This window comes from Eublepharis macularius, chromosome 7 (genome assembly GCF_028583425.1).
Source record: "Eublepharis macularius isolate TG4126 chromosome 7, MPM_Emac_v1.0, whole genome shotgun sequence".
NCBI lineage: Eukaryota > Metazoa > Chordata > Lepidosauria > Squamata > Eublepharidae > Eublepharis > Eublepharis macularius.
Genome location: NC_072796.1, coordinates 144,251,879 through 144,273,600, shown reverse-complemented (window position 1 = coordinate 144,273,600; position 21,722 = coordinate 144,251,879).

Sequence of the window (21,722 nt, the reverse complement as noted above, 5' to 3'; positions counted from 1 at the left end):
GGGGAGGGCTAATTCATGATTTTGTAATGAAAAAAGCCAGAAAAATAAAGCTTTAACTTAATTAGCCTAATCTTTACAGCCATTATATTGACAGGATAATCCCTTTTTATTGACCAAAAGTTACAAAATAGTTACCAAACTTTTAGAACTCTCAAGCTGGGTGTTATTATTAAACAAAAGAAGCAAAAGTGGACCTTTTTTAGAAATACAGAACAAGAACATGAGACTGTCGGTATGGAATGAGAGGCTGGGGGGGGGGCGTTTTCCAAGTTTATACTGAACCCAGGGCTGGTCAGGACCAAAGGACCCCCGTGCTGCTAGCTCAGCCCCACTTGCTCCGATGCTGCCTCCGTGTCCCAGGGCGTCCCAGGTCAGGATAAAGGGAATGGCCACCAGGCCTGATCCGTGAGCCTCGCGGCTGCCTTCCTACCCTCTGCCTGTTGCAGGTACCCAGCCTGGCATTGTACAGCTTACAAAACATCAGAAATGCTTATTGATTGTTAAGAAAAAAGATGGAGGTCCGTGGAATTTGACACAGAAAAGAGAACAAAAATAAGCTGGCAAAACCTCTCCTTTTACATCACTGCTGTTCTATGTTCAGCCAAGACAGTGAAAGATACCTGGGCATTCACTCTGAGCTGCTTGCTGGAAGGGTGTGTGTGTGATAAAAATGTTATTATTGCTGGATTTAATATTTACATCCCCTGCTCTCCAGTATCTGCTAATGATGGCTAACATGATAAAACAACAAACAATACAATTCAAAATAGAAATGGAAACAATTCAGGGAACTAATAGTCAACAGTAAAAACCATTATCGGTATTTTAAAACAGCAACCAGCATTGGAAAAGCTGAAATAAAAGCAAACAGTATAAGTGAGAAAGAAGAAGGCAGGAGATAAAATACAGTTTAAAATCCCGGCTGAACAGGAACACTTTCGCCTGGCATCTAAAAGCCAGCATTGCAGGGGCCAGTCGACTTTCAAGAAGAAAAGCATTTTCTGCCTATGAGATGCCTCCACTGAGACAGCTGCGCTCTGTCTCTCGTAGCTGCCAACTCGCCTCTGAAGGCGGAGGCCCAGCGAGCAGGGCCTCAGAAGAAGATCTTAACCAGCAGGCAGTTCAGTAGGGGAAGAGACGGTCCTTTGCTTATCCGGACCCCAAGCCCTTTAGGGCCTGAAATGTAAGAACCAGCCTGCTCTAAATAGTGCCGTCAGGGCAGCTCTTTCAGCAGAGGGTGATGTGGTCCCTGCATCCCACCCCAACGATAGCCTGGCTGTTGGCTTTTGGGTCCGAGCCCAGCAGCACCTTAAAGACCACAAGATTTTCAGGGTATAATCTTTGGAGAGACAGAGCTCCCATCCTCATTTATGAACATTCTTCAAAGGCGTCCCCACAAAGAGTAATCTAACCTGGATGGGGCCACTGTGGCCAAATCCTGCTTTCTAAGAAACGGTGACAGGCGGCTTATCAGCCAAAGCTAGTAGCAGGTGCCACGAGCCACAGAGAAGACATCTCTAGCCATTGGGCTGGCATGCCCCGCTGCAGCCCCAGAGAGCATGCCTGCTTTCAGGGGGAGGACAGGGGGCTCCTGATTCCCCAAGAGGCCTTCGCATTGACTGGCAGCACCCTGTCTTGCCTGGACTGAGCCTCTGTTTATGGACTCCTTTTGCACAGGGTTGGCGCATGTCGACAGAGACACGGCAGCACCGATCAAAAGCTAACCTGCTGCCGCTTGCAAGAGCGGTTTCAAGAGCACGTTGCCAATGCAATCTGGTTGTCTCGACACTCCCTCCCAAGACCAGGCACAACAGAACTTCTGAGTGTCTGTCTACACTCCGCAAAGTTCTCGTTTGTTGGGAAACAACACGAGGGCTTGGTGTCACATGTGCAGTTGTGCCTCCAGACACACACCAGTTATTTTCGGGTTATGACCACAGTATGCAGGAAGAAGTGGCTGTAGCCGCTGTTTTTGTGTTCTCAAACTGCCCCAAGAACCTGCGATGGGCTGAGTTGTAGAAACCAGGTCACCCACAGAGCTACTGGGGCGATGGGTGGGGGCTACAGCTGCTTCTCCCTGTGTGCTGTGGCTACAAACAGAAAAGGACCATGTGTGGCTAGGGGGCACAAAACACCTATCTCATGAGTGACGCCAAGACCTTGCGTTGTTTCCCAGCAAACAAGAGGACCTCGTTCTCTCTCCCTCTTTCTTGCCCCCCCCTTTTTCTTCCTCACCCTCCTTTTTTGGAAAGGCAGTAAATACAAGAGTGAAGGGCAGGGGGCGCCGTTTCCAGCCCGCCGGTTCCCACAGTCGACGAACTATTTACGCATTTCAGACACATGGAAACTAATTTCCTTCAGGAAGTCGCTTCAGGGCACCAGCTAACTAATGGGACTAGACAGACTCCTTTTCGGGAGAGCTGTTTATAGCCAGATCTAACCGCTGAGCGGAGTGAGTGTGCAAAGCTAATGGGGCTTCTCCGGCTGCCAGGACAGGAAGCCTTTGAAGCAGGCTTGCTCGAGGAAGGAGGAACACAGCAAAGCCATCCACCTGGGCGGCCGCGCCTGGGGCGCCGGAAGGGAGCAGGTTACCAGGAGTTGGTGTCACCTTTTGTAGAGCAAAACAACACAACAGTTTTCCTTGCGGTCTGCATCTCAGACCATGATTCCGAAGGGATGGGGTGGCCTTGGCCGTGCCGGTGGGGGAGCCCCCTCCCGTCAAGGATGCTCAGCTGTGGATGGACAACTTCTCCACCTGTGCCCATCCCTTTATTTATTTGTTTGTTTGTTTGTTTATTTATTTATTTATGTATTGAGCAAGTGTCCCTGCTGTCTCTCCAGGCCTGCGCTGAACCTGTAGGAGGTTGCCATTGGCACTTGCGCCACCCTGGATGCTGTAACTGCGAACAAAGGCGTGCCTCAGCAACCACCGGATTTGCCTAATTAACATTCTTCTTCTGAAGCTCTTTGGAAGTTGCTGTTGATCCAGAACCCCCCAGCCAGAACGTGGACTGGCATTTGTCACTCTTCACCTGTAAGCCCTACGTTGAAACTTCTGCAGTGGCTCCCAGTTTGTTCTCTGGGGTAACTGCGAGACGCTGGCCTGGACCGTTAAACACCTACGTGGGCTCGGGCTGCGTGAGATTTCTGGGTCTGCTGCAATGAATACCCAAATGAGGAATGGCTTAAAAACAACTTTAACACGCAGCTCAACCAGAGCGTCTTATACCTCCGTCTCAAGCCTTGCTCTAGAGCTATCATCGCATGACAAACTACCAATTCTAACACTATTAAGTATAGTATATTAAGTATAAAGTATTCAGTAAAAAGAGCTGCCTCTAAATGGTGAAGGCTATCACTACATCCTACATCTTCCCTCTGGAAAACATGCATATTTAAATTATGTAATGAAAATTTATCATCTGTAGAAATGATTGTCAACTATTAACATGATAAATTACACGGCATTATCATGCATTATCATATTTCTAATCGTCGGTCTGGAGGCTTGGTCCTTCTAGCTGAGCCTCAATATGGGTTCATCATGGCAATTTGATCGGCCTCCTGTTGATGGCCCTTTCCCCTTGACTGCATGGACTCTATATCGTTTTACTGAGACTGGAACCAGCGTCTTCGGAGGAAATATCCTAAGACACCTTTTATATCGGAATGGCTTCAACACAATAAATTGCCATTGGCGGTCTGGCAGTGAAGTGCTGAGAAGACTTTTCTGGGAGTAAGGCCTATTCAGCAGGCTTTAGTCAGATTCTGAGTAGACCCACTTAAGACTGCACCGTGAATCACACAAGGCCTTGGATATGGCGGCTCCACAGCTGTCCCTTTACAAAGTTCTCGTGCCAACTTGCTCCTCTGGTTCAAGTTCTGGAAATGCATGGACTCTCGGCAGTGTAGCTCTAACGCATTTTCCCATGGAAAGTCGAGCCAGGATCCAAGCATTCTGCAAGGCTGAATGTGCTTCTGTAAATCAGCCATGGCTTATGCAAATCACCACCGCTACCAAAAGCCTTCTTCATCTGATTTTTATGGTCTTTCTACGGATCTTTCTACAAGTCTACTCAGCTGAGGAAAGTTTGCCCCAGATGTGTTATGCTGGAAATCCCAGTGGCTGACCCACTGCCTGATATGTGTACAGAAAGATTTGGGGCATTTTCACTGAACACTTCCTTTGGATTTCCATGTTGTGTAAATATCCCTTTCAAGTTGGCCTGATTAATCCTGGATCAGTACCTCATTTCTTGAGCACCTTTTCTACTTTTTATTGCCTACTCTGATGGATTTTCTGCAACATTTCTCTGGGGAGGTGACGAGGTGTCTGTCCCACTTCTAAAATTCCAGCAGTCTTTGATTCTCAGATCACACACACATCTTTAATTTCTAGCCATTAAACATTCGTAAGTTGGAGCACAGTCTGCAGTGCTCCACTGCTATCCCTTTCTTCTTTAATATGTTGTGATTTTTTTTGTTTGTCACTGGAAGGGAAGTAATAACCATATTCATGTAAGCTTTCCTTTCATTCTCCTAAGTCTTTTCTACTGCTGGGCCAGGTGTGTCATGTATGCCAGCATACCTGCCAATATTGTGTTGTGCATTCTGTGCTGGTCTTAACTGTTTGCTAAGGTAGCATTCTGTATAAATCATCCGAGAGTGTGTAAACTGCTAACTTACAATGCACCGAGCCAGTGGGGGGCTTTCTGTTATCTATTGCAGGTATTTACTTTCACTTCTGGAGCAAGCGTCCCTGGAAGCAACAAGCAACGTATCTTTTGGTTGTTGTGGGTTTTCCGGGCTGTATTGCCGTAGTCTTGGCATTGTAGTTCCTGACGTTTCGCCAGCAGCTGTGGCTGGCATCTTCAGAGGTGTAGCACCAAAAGACAGAGATCACTGTGACACTGAGAGATCTCTGTCTTTTGGTGCTACACCTCTGAAGATGCCAGCCACAGCTGCTGGCGAAACGTCAGGAACTACAATGCCAAGACCACGGCAATACAGCCCGGAAAACCCACAACAACCATCGTTCTCCGGCCGTGAAAGCCTTCAACAATACACCGTATCTTTTCTCAGAGACTGTGATGATTTCAGTCTGTAGTCTGTCTAGCCTAAACTAATCAGTTCCCATGTAACTCTTTGGGGTTTCGCGCCAGAATGTCAATGGACCCGAAGGGCGGGAAGTTTCCCTATAATTAGTAGTGCCCGTTTTTGAACAGTCACCTTCAGCGTGGATGTTGAAGTCACCCAGAACCATCAGCCCGTGTGTCCAGCATCACATCTGAGAGCCCTTCAAGTCTTCAAGGAGCAGCTGGACGAATCTTGGTCAGGGAGGCTTTAGGCTCTTCCGGCTCCGGCCGGGGTTGGACTAGATGGTCTGTCGGCCCCTTCCAAGTCTCTATGATTTTATGAACTCATAAGGGGTGCTGACTGGGGGACAAGCAGGATACCTAATCTGTCCCCGTGTAAGGAGCATACAGTTAATACCAACTATAGTTTGTACCGCAAGTCTGCAGAAGCTGAAGGATCATAGGAACTCCTCCCTGGCCCCCCGTGTGGGGTTGGTGGGGGACTTCATAACCAGGAGGAGTTGGTTGAAACAGACACACCACGTCATTTTCTTCCAGCCATGTCTCTGTTATGCAAGCCAGGGCATTCCCTCTTCCTACAACAGTCCAGCAAGGTGTGCAGTTTTGTGCCTCACTGAGGATCTTGCTACATGAGACGTTTCTGCATCGCCGTTCTCCGGTTCTAGCGTGTTCCCTGCAGACACACGTCAGCTGAGGGGAACTGCCCCTTTTTTAAAAGGAAGAGCTCAAAGGAGCTCGGAATGGCACCGCGAGGGGAGGAAAGGCTCCCGCCCTCCCCCCGCTGCCATTTTCTCACGCGGACACCGCACACAAGGGGGGGGGGTTGTTCCACTGGTTCCGCAGCTCCATGGGGGGAATCTCTGCGCAGATTCCCCACGGGGAGGAGCAAAGTCAGCAAAGCAGCAGGCCCCCCCCCTCCCGTCTCCTCTTTTCACGCAGGAAAACGGGGTGGAGGGGGGCAGGAGTGTTCCCTCCCCGGGGGTGGGGGGCGCATTCCGAGCTCATTTGAGCGCTCTCGTTTTAAAGGAAGCCGTTCCGGTCAGCTGACGTGTGTCTGCAGGGAGCACCCCCTCCAACCAGCGCTTGCTCGTGCAGAAGTGGATCGTCCAGAGGGACCCTGAGCGGGCACTGCGTAGTATTACCAAAGGGATAACGAAAATGGGGGGGGGCCCTGCCTGATCAGCTCTCAAGATGCCACGGAGATTAGATAAGCAGTGTGGATTCTTGCCCAGTATCAGACACAGTTGATAAATCCCACCCCTATATCTACCAGCTCCCGTCTGCACTGGTATAGGGCATTCACCATACATCCTGCCCCAGGTAAAGATCGTTAGCAAATCACAAAGATGCACCCCAAAGATGCGCTAGTGGCCACACAGAGCCATGCAATAGTCCAGAGCTACAATCATGATGTACTGATGTGAGTGTTGTCCAACAGGTAGTGTTTCCATCCCAGCTGTTCCTGGTCTCCTAGTCCATAACTGGTGGAGCTCTTCCTGTCCTATGGGGGGTGGGGAACCTTCTTCTACTCATTGCATGCAATGGTGGGGGCCCAGATGGGCGCCCCAGGCTAAGAGCCCCTGTGCTCGCGCCCTTTTGAGCTCATATTTCAGTGTATCCCTAAGAGCAAATGTTTTTTTCCTGTATGGGTGGGGATTACAGGGGAGACGGCCTTGTTAATCTGAGTGGAGCGCTGAGCTGGCAAACAGCCCTGCCCTGTAAACAAATCCGTGTATTTCTTTTTTTTTTTTTGAAAAATTTTTATTGGGTTAGAATCCATTATTTCCACATTTACATTCAATTTTCCCCAATTTTTTCATCTCTAACCCCCTCCCTTTCCCCCCCCTTTTCGTTGACTTCCAACAGCTTTCCAACCCTTTGTCCCCTTTCCCTTACTTTTATTAGCTTCCTCTATCTAAAACAAATATATATTCTCCGTTATTCTAAGCAGTACATCCTTAACTATTTTTAACATTATATGCCCAAACTGTAAGCCTTTGTTTCTATCTTAGATAAACAATTTATCCCAATTTTTCAATTTCAGGTATTTCTATATATCATAAACCATATAGATCATACATTCGTTTATATCAAACAATTTGACTTATTCTCTATATATATTACTCATTCTATCTTTTTATAATAGTTCTATATATCTCTCCTCACGTAGTCAATCAATTTGACCCATCTATATCTTCAGACATTCAGTTTGGTACAAAACTTGTCAGAAAAAAAAGAAAATATTGTTAGTTAATCGCTCCTTATATTTAGTCCTTATAATTAATTATTTTCTCTATGTTCTGTTTGTTAACCTATATATATCTATATATATGTCAATCTATTAATCTGACTGCTTATTAATTCACATTTATCTCTTCTCCCCCCGGTAAAGTCTCCCCCCTCTACTTCAATACTTCAATACTTCAGTAGTTCTCAAACTGCCACAGTTTTCCTCCCACCTCCCATTTCTTCTCCAGGTATTGTTTCAGCTTCTCCCAGTCTGTGTTGAACTGCCCTGAGTCCAGATCTCTCAATTTTCTTGTCATCTTGTCCATTTCAGCCATATACAGCAATTTGTAAGTCCAATCTTCAATAGTTGGCACTTCTTGTACTTTCCATTTTTGCGCATACAAAAGTCTAGCTGCTGCTGTCATATAAAATATCAACGTCCTGTGTTGGGCTGGAATTCCCTCCATTCCCAAGTTCAGTAGCAGGAGTTCTGGGTTCTTATTAATTTGAAATTGTAAAATTTCACTCATTTCTCTTATTATTTCCCCCCAGTACTGCCTGGCTACCTCACACGACCACCACATATGATAGAGGGAGCCCTCATGCTTCTTACATTTCCAGCATTTATTAGAAGTATTCAAATTCCCTAGCGCAATCTTCTTTGGTGTCATGTACCAACGATAGATCATTTTATGAATGTTCTCTTTGATATTAGTACATGTCGTTGTCTTCATTGTAGTTTTCCACAAGTATTCCCATGCCTCCATTGTTATTTCTTTATTAAAGTTTATAGCCCATTTCACCATTTGTGTTTTAACTATCTCATCCTCGGTATACCACTTCAACAGTACTTGGTATACCTTGGATATTCTTTTCTTATCTTCTTTAAGAAGGGTCTGCTCTAGTTCCGAATTCTCTATTCGTATACCTCCCTTTACAGAGTCCGAATTATATAAGTCTCTGATCTGTCTATACTGGAACCAATCGTAGTTAGGTGATAGTTCCTCTTGTGTCTTTATTCTAAGTTTGGATGCTTCAGTTTTAGTTATTTCTTTATACGTTAAACATTGTTGTTCATTATCAACAGCTCTCGGGTCTATCACCTCATATGGAACCACCCACAAAGGGGTTCCTTCTTGTAGATAAATTCTGTACTTCTTCCAGATTATGTATAGACTTCTCCGAACAAAGTGATGCAGGAACATCGAGTTGACCTTTACTTTGTCATGCCATAAATATGCGTGCCATCCAAATATTTTTTTATATCCCTCTAGGGCTAATAGTTTCTTGTTCTTTAATGTCATCCATTCTTTCAACCAAACTAGGCAGATTGCATCATGATAAAGTCTCAGATTGGGCAGTTGCATTCCGCCTCTTTCCTTTGCATCTTGTAAAACTTTCACTTTCACTCGAGGCTTCTTGCCTGCCCAAACAAAATCTGATATTTTCCTCTGCCATTTTTCAAATTGTTTGGAGTCTCTGATGATTGGTATTGTCTGTAGCAAAAACATTACTCTTGGTAACACATTCATCTTAACTGCTGCAATCCTACCCAACCATGACAAATTCAATCTATTCCATTTAATCAAGTCTCTCTCTATCTGAGTCCATAGTTTTTCATAATTGTTTTTGAATAGATCTATGTTCTTTGCAGTTAATTCGACTCCCAAATATTTCACTTTACTTGTTACTTCACAATCCGTTGTTTCCATTAACAATTGTTGTTTCTGCTTAGTCATATTTTTGCATAATATCTTTGACTTCTTTTTGTTAATGAAGAAACCTGCCAAGTCTCCAAACTCCTTGATCTTATCTATCACTCTTGGCATGTTCTCCAATGGGTCCTCTACAATTAACATTATGTCATCCGCAAATGCTCTGACCTTGTATGAATAGTCCTTTATTTTTATTCCACGAATTTCATCATCTTGACGTATTTGTATCATCAGAATCTCCAATACTAAAATGAACAACAATGGAGATAACGGGCAACCTTGTCTTGTTCCTTTACTTATCGTCAATTTCTTGGTCAATTCATCATTCACCACAATTGCTGCAGTCTGGTCTCTATAAATTTCCTTAATTGCTCTGATGAATCTTTCTCCCAATTGTAGCTTTTCCATAGTGGCAAACATAAAGTCCCAGTTTAAATTGTCAAACGCTTTTTCAGCGTCAACAAAGAAGAAACCAACCTCTTTGTCACAACGCTTGTCATAATATTCAATAGCATTGATCACTGTCCTTAAGTTGTCTCTTATTTGTCTGTCTGGCAAAAAGCCTGCTTGTTCCTCCTCTATGACTTCCGAGAGCCACCCCTTCAATCTCTCCGCCAATATCTTCGCAAAAATTTTGTAGTCATTGTTGAGTAGCGATATAGGTCTATAATTTTTCACATTAGTCAGGTCTTGGCCCTCTTTTGGGATCAATGATATATTCGCTTCACTCCAAGTTTCTGGAATCCTTTGATCCCTTAAAACCCCATTCATCACCTCTTTTAGGAATGGTGCCAGTTCATTAGCCATTGTCTTATAGAATTTAGCCGTAAGTCCATCTGGCCCTGGCGCCTTTCCTAGATTTGCAGATTGTATTGCCTTACTTATTTCCTCGTCAGTTACTTCACTATTCAACTTATTTCTCCAAGCTTCCGAGATTTCTGGAAGTTTGGTTTTCTCCAAATATGACGCTATTGATTCTTTGTTTACTTCTTTTTTATTATACAGCTTAGCGTAAAATTTATAAAAGGCTCTACTAATGGTAGCCTGCTCCAAATACGTTTTGTTATCTTCGCAAATTTTATTTATTATCTTCTTTTCCCTTTTCTTCTTCAATTGCCATGCCAGGTACTTCCCAGGTTTATTAGCACCCTCAAACGCTTTTTGATTCAGTCTTTTGAGATTCCACTCCAATTCTTTATTGCTCATTGCTGTTAGCTGTTCTTGAAGTATTTTAATTTCCTGGTATACCTTCTTTTTCCCTGGTCTCTTTTTTAGCTGTGTTTCTTTGGCTTTTATTTTCTCCTCAATCTCTTGTCTTTTCTCCTCTTTCTTCTTTCTTGCTCTACCATTTAAGTCCATTAGTATGCCCCTTACAACCGCCTTGTAAGCATCCCAAACTTTATTGGTTGGTACTTCTTTATTCACGTTGTATTGTATAAAAAACTTTGTCTCTCTTCTCAGTATTTCCATATTCTCTCTTTCCTGTAACAAGTCCTCATTTATTCTCCATGCTTTCCTTTTTCTCTTTTTTCCAAATTTCCACATAATTGGGTTGTGATCTGAGCCTACCATAGGCATTATTTCTACCTCCTTAGTCCATAATGCTAAGTCTTTTGAGGCCCAGATCATATCAATTCTTGATAATGTAGAATGCCTTGCAGAATAAAAAGTAAACTGTCTGCTTTTAGGATATTCTCTCCTCCATACATCTTCAAGAGTCTCTTGTTGAATCAACTCAAAAAAAAGCTTTGGTAATAGTCCTCTTTTCTTTTGTGCCGTTGTAGTCTTTTTGTCTAGTTCCAAGTCTGTCACTCCATTGAAGTCTCCAGCAAGAATTATCTGGTCGTATGCAAGATCGTCTAAATGCTTCCTTAAATCCTCAAAGAAGCTTTCTTTTGCACCGTTAGGTGCATAAAGTCCGACTACCAACACTCTCTTTAAATTCCAAATACATTCCACTGCTACAAATCTAGCTTCCACATCTCTCATAACAAATTTTGGCTGTAGCTCCTCTTTTATGTACAACACCACTCCTCTTTTTTTCTTGTTGGAGGCCGCTACATATTCTTTGCCCAATTTTCCAGATTTTAAATATTTTACATCCTGCTTTCTGATATGGGTCTCTTGCAAACAAACAATGTCACATTTTTGTTTTAGTAGCCAGTGAAAAGTATTTTTCCTCTTATTCGGTGAGTTTAGTCCATTTACATTCCAAGATAATACTTTACACTCCATACTCATGATCTTGTTGGTAAGTCTTTTTCATTGTCCTTAATAAATCGCTCCATCTCTCGCTCAGATCTGATGCGTTTTTTGGCCCCTCCAAACTCAAAGGACACTCCTTCCGGTAACTCCCATCTGTACCTGATTTTCATGTCCTTCAAAATCTGAATTAGCACTTTATATTTTTTCCGGTCCAGTAACACTGATCTGGGCAGTTCCTTCATTATAATAATCGTCTTGCCATCAATCTCCAATGGATCTTGAAACTGTTTTGTCACAATCCTCTCTTTCATATTTCGTGTTGTAAACTGCACAATCACATCTCTTGGTAGTTTCCTCTGGGTTGCTATTCTCGAATTCACACGGTATGCCACATCTAGGATAGCCACAACTTCCTCCTCCTCCTTCCCCAGGTACTCAGCCAACACCTCAGTCATCTGTTCTTGCGCTGACTTTCCTTCCACTTCTGGCAAGCCACGAAAACGTAGCTGCTTCTCCATATGTTTAGTTTCTGCAACTGACATTCTCCCCTTCACCAATCTCATCTCTGTTTGTTGCGTGTCTGCTAAATTCTCCATCGCGTCTTCTACTGTTTTAACTCTCTGCTGCGTTCCTTGTAATTCACTTCGTATTGTTTCCATACCTTTTTTCACTTCTGACAGCTCCGATTTTACTGTCTGTGTAACCTCTTTAACCTCTTTTATCAGCTCCAATTTCGTGTCCTTAAGTTCTTTAATCATATCTAAAAGTTTTTTGTCCAGGTTTTTATCCAGGTTTTCTATTGCCGATTGCCACTCTTTTTTTGACATCGTGGGGCTTGCTTTAGCTCGCTCCCACGAATCCGCTCTCTTCCTTAACTCCGTGGCGTAAAATTTAACGTTTTTCTATTTTAAATGTCCCGGTCTTCTTATAGAAATTAAGTTTTAAAGAGTCCAAAATGTCGGGCGTCTTTTCTCTATGGTTTCTCTATGATTTTGTAATCCAAGATGGCCTACTTCCTCTTCCGCTGAAGCCGCGACCCTTCCCCTTTCAAAAATGGCGATTCCCTACTTCCTGCCCTCCAGCAAGGGCCGCTTCTCTCCAGCCACTCTATTGTTATTACGCACTTCCTGTCTCCCGTCTTCCCACAGCAGATCTCGCGATGGTGTCTTTTTCTCACAGCTCCAAAGCCACAGGTATTCAAAACAATAGTCCCATTTCTTTAATAACTTCTTTAAACTTAGTCTCTTTTTAAATTCGATTCCTGCCGAGTCTTCCCCTCCTTTTCACTAGTCTGTTGCAGTTTAAAAATCTACTTTTTTTCCTCTCTGTTTTTATCAATCTGTCCCGTCTCAGAAGATAATGATCTTTACCTTCTCTTCACTTTTCTCGGGTTGTAATCGCTGTTTCGATTTTAAGTTCTCCTCTCAGCTTCTTCCCCCAATCGATGCTTGGGTATGTAGGTCTTATGCCAGCCGAATTGGCCCCAAAACTGCCGCAGAGATTATAGCCGACCCGTCGCAAGGTGGGACCTCAAGGATCGGGGGGAGACTCACTGTGTAGAGCCCCCCCTCGTCCGAGATCTAGCTCACCCTAGGGTCTTGAGCGTTCTTTGCCTGCTCCCCGCCTGAGAGCAGTCGGCCGCGGGCTATTTTCACCCCGCCGGCCGGTTAAAACGGCAGTCCGGTCAGCTCCGCAAGTGGAGCTGCGTTAGACCTCCATGGATCCCAAACAGGAAGTCACAAATCCGTGTATTTCTGTATGAGTGCTTCATACCCTAGATTAGTAAGGCCCTGTAATGGAAATTCATGTTCAACCAGACTTAGTTGTCACACAGGCTGCTAAGCTCAGGATGGGTGTCACATTCTTGGGTACCACAATGAACAAGAATTTATGGACATCATTTTTGTACTTGACATGAGCCACGCAGCCTGCCTGCAGTCTGGAATATTTGTTCCAGTGGATCCCAAAACAGTGATTTTTATTGATCCCAGTTTTGACCTTACCGGCAAATTTTTATAACCCTGTTCTGCTAATTACTTGAACCCTGGCGTCCAGATTAAGTGGGGTAATTGTCTCGTTCAACCACATTGGCAAAGTCTGGTCCCTGCCTCCAGTCTTTCTTGCTTCTACATCAGAGTGCCCTCTGCTGTGTAGGCGTCATTTTTTTGTCCTGTGGTATGACAGCATCCTGCAAAATTATTACACTTCCCATGGCAACAAGTTCTCCAGACACCTTGTACCATTTAGGAAGACACAGCATTCCACAATGTTTGCATGCATGTCTCCTCCCCTCCCCCCCCCACACACCCTGCCCCAAAATTGCTTGCAAGGAAGGTATTTCCGGTTTTGAAGACTTATCGTCTCGTGCTTTGCTCCATGGACAGCCTCCTTCCCATTAAATTGTTACCAGAACTGCTATTTTATGGGGAAATTAGCTAGCAGTCTGGGTCTGAATTAAGTGCGGATCTTACCCAATGTATACCAAGGTCCACTTCCAATGCAGCAAGAAAGAGGAGGCGATCTCTTCAAATAAAATGTTGTTTTAATGTCTCTCCCCCCTCCACACACACACACACACACACACACACACACACACACACACACAGAGCCCCAAAATTGCTTGCAAGGAAGGTATTTCTGGTTTTGAAGATTTATTGTCTCGTGCTTTGCTCCATGGACAGCCTCCTTCCCCTGAATTCAGCTCTTTGGTCTGCACCTTCGCCATCTCTGAGGCTCTGCTTTGTCTATAGATACGCCTCCCTCGTGTAGCAGCCATTCTTTGAGGTTGTTATCTCTAGAACCACAGAAAACTCTATCCCTTATCAGGAACTCTTTCAAATCACCAGCACCACATTTTTACTGAATCGTCTTCAATCCATTACTTTCAGATTCAGTTTGATCAGCTGTTTGCATGCATTAAAAAAAACCCCTTAATTCTTTCAGAAGTTTTGTTCTTCTTAGGCAATGCACATTGGAACCCCTACCCCACCCCCCACCCCGGTTTTTACAGGCTTGCTGGGAGAAAAATTCCACTCACAAAAATATGCAACTGGTTCTTAGCAAAGGGAAATTTCTCTGGCCTAGTCAAGGAAACTGTTATAAGACCTTTATTCAAAAGCCTGTGTTATCTAAGGAAGACGCAAGCAATTGCATCGGGAGGGGCCAGGGCTCCGTGGTAGAGCTTTGCTTTGTATGCAGAAGCCCCCAGGCTCACGCTCTGGCAGCAGCTCCAGCAAAGGGGTGGGGGGGCAGGGGAGGGGAAAGACGTCTTCCTCGGACCCCAGCGAGCCCAGGAGACAAAGCTGACCTGGGGGGCCAAGGCCATGCCTGACTCCAAGGGGGCAGCTTCAGGGGTTCGCATGTCTGCCAGAGAGGGCTACAGCCCCTGCCCCTGCCCCTGCCATGCCAGCAGGCCCCACAGTCTCATCTGCCACCGGAAGGGTCTCCAGGAGCCCCTCAGGGAAAGGCCTCCCTGCCTGACCCAGAGGAGCTGGAGCGACCAACAGCCTGGCTCAGCTTGATGTGCTCAGTTATAATAGCCATTGTCAAATTTGTTGTTTCAGTGAAAAACATCAAGCAGGTTCTAAGAGGGTATCTTCACATTTTCCCGGATGACACAAGCACCTTTGACACATGCCAGCCCGTCCCAGTGTGGTGGTGACAGAGATGCCAAGGTGAGCTCGGGTGGTCCATCTCTGCCTATCAGTGGGCAGGGAGAGGCTGTGCTGCTCCAGGGGTTCTCTTCGCTCTGATGGCCCCTTCACCCCCCGCCCCCTGAGTCCCTCTGCCTGTGAATTTGTTAGGAGAGTGTGGTGGATATCATAGAATCAAGGAATCAGAAGGCTGGAAGGGGTCTCCAGGGTCATCTAGTCCAACCTCCTGCACAATGCAGGAAATTCACAACAACGACACACACACACACACCTCGACCACCCCAGGGACTCCTGCTCCATGCCCAGAAGATGACAATACACCTCCTAGACCCCTAGCTGAACTGGCCTCAGGAAACCTGCTTCATGACCCCAAGGTGGCAATTGGCCTTACCCTGGGCATGTAAGAAAGGGCCATGAGAACTAATGCAGCCCTTCCTGCCCTCCCTAAGTTCACAGAATCAGCATCGCTGTCAGGTGGCCAGCTAGCCTCTGCTTAAAAACCTCCAAAGACGGAGAGACCACCACCTCCCGAGGAAGCCTGTTCCACTGAGGAAGCTGTTCCTGTCAGGGCTTGCCGCCGCTGCCGTTGGGCGTGGCACTGGGCGGTCTGCTCCTGACATCATAGGGGGGCCAGGGATTCTGCAGGACCCTGCTCTGTGGAAGGAGGGGCGGTATACCTCACCCAGACTCCCTCTCAGTCCACTCGCTGGCCTGCTCAACCTGGCCTGCTTACCCTCTGCGTCCTCTTCTTCCTCCCAGAGCTCTCCTCCAAACCTCCATGCTTGCATCACACTGCTCTCACTCCGCTCCATCACTCCTTACTCACACCCACCACCACAGGGCTCTTCCCAGCCAGCTTTTATAGGGCTTCCTTCTACTGTCCCACCCCTCTTCCAGCCTGGTCTTGGGCTGCACCAAGCAGTTGCAGCTGGGGTAGCTGATCTGGCCCCACTGACCAGCACCAGCAGTGCCGTGTTCCCTGGCTGCCCAGCCTCCCTGCCCTGGCTGATTGCTGAAGGCCTGTCCAGCTGCAGTCCCCTGGCTAGCAGCCCGGCCTCCCTGGCTGAGCTGATGGCTGAAGGTGGGTCCAGCTGCGGCTCCTTGGCTGGTTGCCCAGGGCTTCCTGTGGAGTGCCTCCAATAGCCCCACCTGGAGTGGCTTGGCTTTTGGCAACTCCTGGGCCAGGCTACTATTTTCTAGCTGGGGCGTGGCTTTGGGTTGTTGGGGCTGCTGCTGCTTCTCCTCCTCAGGTAAGGTCTTTGGGTGGGTGACTGCTGGGCCCCCAATCCCTCTGCCCTTGCCCCCTTCCGCCTTGCTTAGTCCCCTTTCCTTCCCCAGGGGAGTGGGACTCGCTGGCCTCTCTCTGTCTCCCCCTGCCTCCTGAGGCCCTGGGCTTTTGCCCCTTGCCCCCGGCACCGGCAGGTTCTGGCTCCATTTGCCCGTGGGAGGGGTTGGCCTGCTGTCCCCCAGCTGCCCCCTCTGCCTGCCAGTCAGACCGGTTGACCTGCTGTCAGCTGGCTGACCAGTTGACCTGCTGTCTGCTGTCTGACCAGTTGACCTGCTGGCTGCTGGCTGCCCCCTCTGTTTGCCCGTCAGCCCGGCTGACCTGCTGTTCCCTCCTACCAAGTCTGGGGGCTGGGACCCAGACCCCGGACAGTTCCACTGTCAGGAAGTTCTTCCTAATGTTTAGCCGAAAACTCTTTTGTTTTAATTTCAACCTTTTGGTTCTGGTCTGACCTTCTGGGGCAGCAGAAAACAACTCAGCGCCATCCTTTATATGACAGCCCTTCAAGTACTTCAAGATGAATATCGTATCACCTCTCAGTCGTCTCCCCTCCAGGCTAAACATTCCGAGCTCCTTCAACCTTTCCTCCTAGGACTTGGTCTCCAGACCCCTCACCACCTTCATTGCCCTCCTGTGGACACGTTCCAGGTTGTCTATATCCTTCTGAAATTGTGGTGCCCAAAACTGAACACAATACTCTAGGTGAGGTCTAACCAGAGCAGAGTAGAGTGATACCATCACTTTGTGTGAACTGGACACTCTGCTTCTGTTGATACAGCCCAAAATCACATCTTTCTTTTTAGCTTCCACATCACACTGCTGACGCATGTTCAGTGTGTGGTCTGCTAAGACCCCTAGATCCTTTTCGCACATGCTACTGCCAAGACAAATCTCCCCCACCCTATAATTATGCATTTGATTATTCCTTCCTAAATGCAGAACTTTGCATTTATCTCTTTTGAAATTCATTTTAATTTGTTTTACACCAGTATTCCATCCTGTCAAGATCATCCTGTATCCTGACTCTGTCTTTGACCATATTTGCTACCCCTCCCAATTTAGTATCATCTGAAAATTTAATAAACATTCCCTCTATTCCTTCATCCAAATAATTTGTAAAAATGTTGAATAGAACAGGTCCTAAGACCAGTTCCTGAGAGCCTCACTACAAGTGACATCTTACACGTGAACGACACTTGATCATTTTCGCAAGTCTTTCTGGGAATTGAAGTCCCTCTCCCCCACCCCTTTTCCTTCTGTTCCTTCCCCTCTCTGTTAGAATGGCTGCCTGAAGAGACGGAGAAAGCCTGCTTTTGCAAATCGCTCCTCCAGTCACAAGCCTGCTCTCAATGATCTTTGGGGGTGGGCAGCTGCGACTTTCTCAGCTTTCTCTATAGCATCCCCCCCCGCAAGACGATTAGCAAAGTTGCAGCTGCCCGCCCCCAAAGATCACGGAGAGCAGGCTTGTGACTGGAGGAGCGATTTGCAAAAGCAGGCTTTCTCTGACTTTTAAGGCAGCGATTCTAACAGAGAGGGGAAAGACACTGGGACTTCACCGACATGTCAGCTTTCTCCAGAGCATCCCCCACCCCCCAGCAAGATGATTTGCAAAAGCTGCTATCGTAGGCTTTCTCCGTCTCTTCAGGCAGCCATTCTAACAGAGAGGGGAAGAAACAGAAGGAAAAGGGGTGGGGGAGAGGGACTTCAATTCCCAGAAAGACTTGCGAAAATGATCAAGTGCCGTTCACGTGTAAGATGTCACTTGTAGCAAGGCTCTGAGACACTCCACTTGTCACTCTTCTCCAAGAAGATGAGGAACCATTAACTAGTACTCTTTGGTTGCAATCTGTCAACCAGTTACAGATCCACCGAATACTAATAGGATCCAAACCACATTTTACCAGCTTGTCCACAAGGATATTATGTGGAACCATAGCAAAAGCCTTACTGAAATCGAGATAAGCTATGTCTACAGCATTCCCTGAACCAGCAAGGTTGTAACCTTCTCAAAAAAAGAGATAAGATTAGTCTGACAAGACTTGTTCTTGAGAAACCCATGCTGGCTCTTAGTAATCACAGCCTTCCTTTCTAAATGCTTAAGGACCAACTGTTTGATGATTTGTTCTAAGACTTTTCCAAGTATAGATGTCAAGCTGACGGGTCGGTAGTTACCTGGATCCTCCTTTTTCCCCTTCTTGAAGATGGGGGCAACATTTGCCCACCTCCAGTCTTCTGGCATCTCGCTTGTTCTCCAAAAATTCTCAAAAATGGTGGACAGAGGCTCAGAAGTTACATCTGCGAGTTCTTTTCGTACCCTTGGGTGCAATTCATCTGGCCCTGAGGACTTCGTTTCATTTAAAGAAACTAGGTGTTTACCTACCTACTACCTCTATGCTGATCCTAAGCTGTAATTCCTTTCCCCCATCATCTGTTATCGCCATATTGAGCACCATCTCCCTTGCCGGAGAAGACTGAGGAAAAGGTGGAATTGGGCAGTTCTGCCCTCTCTTCATCACCTGTGACAATTTCACTTCCTTGTCCCTGCAGTGGGCCTACCATGTCCTTGCTCTTTTTCTTACTTTGAACATAAGCAAATAAGCCCTTTTTGTTGTTTTTAACATCTCTTGCTAGCCTAAGCTCATACTGAGCTTTAGCTTTTCCAATACTCTCTCTGCAAGCATTGGTTATTTATTTATATTCATCCTTGGTTATAAGGCCCTCTTTCCATTTCCTAAATGAGTCTTTTTTATTTCTCAGTTCATTTGAAAGCTGTTTATGGAGCCACCTTGGCTTCTTTAGGCTCCTCCCATTTTTCCTTCTTGTAGGAATCATTTGTGATCATGCCTTCAATATTTCGCCTTTAAGAAACTCCCACCCCTCTTGAACTCCCTTCTCCTTAAGTATTTCTGACCTCGGGATTCTCCCCAGCAGAGCTTTGTTAAAATTTGCTTTCCTGAAGTCCAACCTATATGTCTGACAATGTAAAGCTTTTCCCTTCCCCAAGACTGTAAATTCCAAAATTACATGGTTGCTGCTACCCAGGGGGCCCACTTACTTTCACTTCGTCAACCAGTTCTTCCCTGTTGGTGAGAATCAAGTCCAAGATAGCAGAACCCCTTGTTTCCCTCTCCACTTTCTGAAAAATGAAGTTGTCAGCAAGACAAGTCAGGACTTTATTTGACGGTTGTTGTGGGTTTTCCGGGCTGTATTGCCGTGGTCTTGGCATTGTAGTTCCTGACGTTTCGCCAGCAGCTGTGGCTGGCATCTTCAGAGGTGTAGCACCAAAAGACAGAGATCTCTCAGTGTCACAGTGTGTGTCACTGAGAGATCTCTGTCTTTTGGTGCTACACCTCTGAAGATGCCAGCCACAGCTGCTGGCGAAACGTCAGGAACTACAATGCCAAGACCACGGCAATACAGCCCGGAAAACCCACAACAACAATCGTTCTCCGGCCGTGAAAGCCTTCGACAATACACTTTATTTGACCTTTTAGTTTTAGCAGACTTAGGCTTCCATCAGATATCCAGGTAATTGAAATGTCCCATGACCACTGTGTCCCGTCTCTTTGTGAACTTTGTTCTAGGAGTTTCTCATCCAAGTCTTCTGCTTGGCTTGGTGGTGTATAGCAGACCCCCATCGTAGTATCACTATTATTTCTTATTCCTTTTATTATTACCCAGAGACTCTCAGCGGAATTTCCATGCTCAGATATATGTATTTCCTCACAAATATATGCTTCCTTTACATATACTGCTACTCCTCCCCCCTTCCTTATTTGTCTGTCCTTTTTGAACAAGTTGGATCCCTCAGTCCTAGTATTCCAATTATGAGTGTCATTCCACCACGTCTCAGTAATGCCTATTATGTCATAGTCCCCTTCCTGTATTAGGACTTCCAAGTTCCTCCTTGCATACTCTGTGCATTAGTGTAGAGACATTGGAATCAATGGGTTATGTGCCCTGAGGTTTTTGTTTCTGTACTTACTTGCGAGTCAATGTTTCCTAGCACATAGCAGACCCCCACTGCCACTCCCTGCAGATCTTTAGAGTTCTCGTCTCCAGTTTTATGCTTGGAATTTAGTTTAAAGCCCTCCTCATCAGGTTTGCAAGGCTCTTACCAAACAATTTTTCCCTACTCTCGTGAGGTGCAAACCATCTCCTGATAGAAGTGCTTCATCTCAAAAGTGTATGCCATGTCCAAAAAAAATCCTTTCTTGATGACCCCATCTGCATAGTCACTCCTTGCTCCTGATTAGCCCCACAGAACTCATGCGGGCAGAGGTTATATGCATAGTTCTGGTTGCCGTATCTCAAAAAGAAATGATAGTATGGCTCTGGAAGAGTTCCAGAACAGGGCAACTCAAACGGTGTAGTGTTTGGAGCGCCTTCCCTCTGAGAAAAGACTGTGCAGCTTTTCAATTCAGAGAAAAAACAACTGTGTGAGAGAGAAAGTGGGCAGATATAACTTCTTTCTCCCTCTCCCAGAATACTCCTGGAACTTGGAGGTGGGGGTTACCTTAACTACAACGGTCTGGCAGGCAGTGCCAGCCCCCTCCCCCCACCCATGTGGGGATCTGCCTAGCACATTTCCTGAGCCCTGAAGTGTGGGAAGATGCGCTGTGCTTTGAGGCTTGTGTGGCCTGCTCCCAGCACAAGGCGCAGCAATGTTTGTTCTAATTCCTCCCCCGTCTTTTCTCACAACTTGGGAAGGAAGGAGATAGTCTGCCTTTCGAAGGCCATCTGCCAGGTGAAGAAATCTCTGCACTCGTCACGCCTTTGCAGCTAAGTTAAAAGCTTAACAGAATTGTTCAGCACAAAGCACACCATAACACTGAATGTAACCTTTCAAAAGCCAATGGAAGATGCACTTTAGAAAGACGAGAAGGTGGCTCTCAGAGGTGATTCTGGATGCCAAGAGACGCTGCGCATGGTGCCCGAAGCTCCTTTTAGCAGAAAACACCTGTTGGGCAGGAGTGGGCAATGAGCGGCCCTTCTGGTGCATTGGCTCCCTTCACAGGTGCTCGCCTGCGAACCCTCTGAAGCAGGCTCCTTCGGCAGCTTTGTGTCCAGCGCCTTGGCTGCATCGGTGCCCCAGAAGGACCAGACGGGATCCTTTGCAGGCATTTTGCAGAGGAGACCTGGCTGGCCCGGCTGAGGCTGCACCCGACCGCCTGCGTTGCATGGAGGAGGGCTGCAACAGAAGGCTGTCTCAGTCTTGAGTGGGAATCCAGACCCACCCCGACCCTAGATCAGAGGCACTTGTGAACACACCCCAAGCTGGCTCAGATAGGTCAGTCCCAGTCCTGGCATATGCCGCTCAGTCCCCACCAGCTTGGTTCAGGTGCCAGCTGCCTTCTAGGGATGCCAACAGGCACAGCGGCCATCTCCCGGGTGAGGCAGAGGTTTCATCTGCTCGGGGATGAGCCAGACGTGCTGTGTGGGGCCTTGCGCACGTGTGCGTGAGATTCCCACCCTTCCCCCGTCATTCTTGTCCCTTTTCTTTTTCTCCACTTAAGTTTGCTTTGTTGCTGCACTTGTA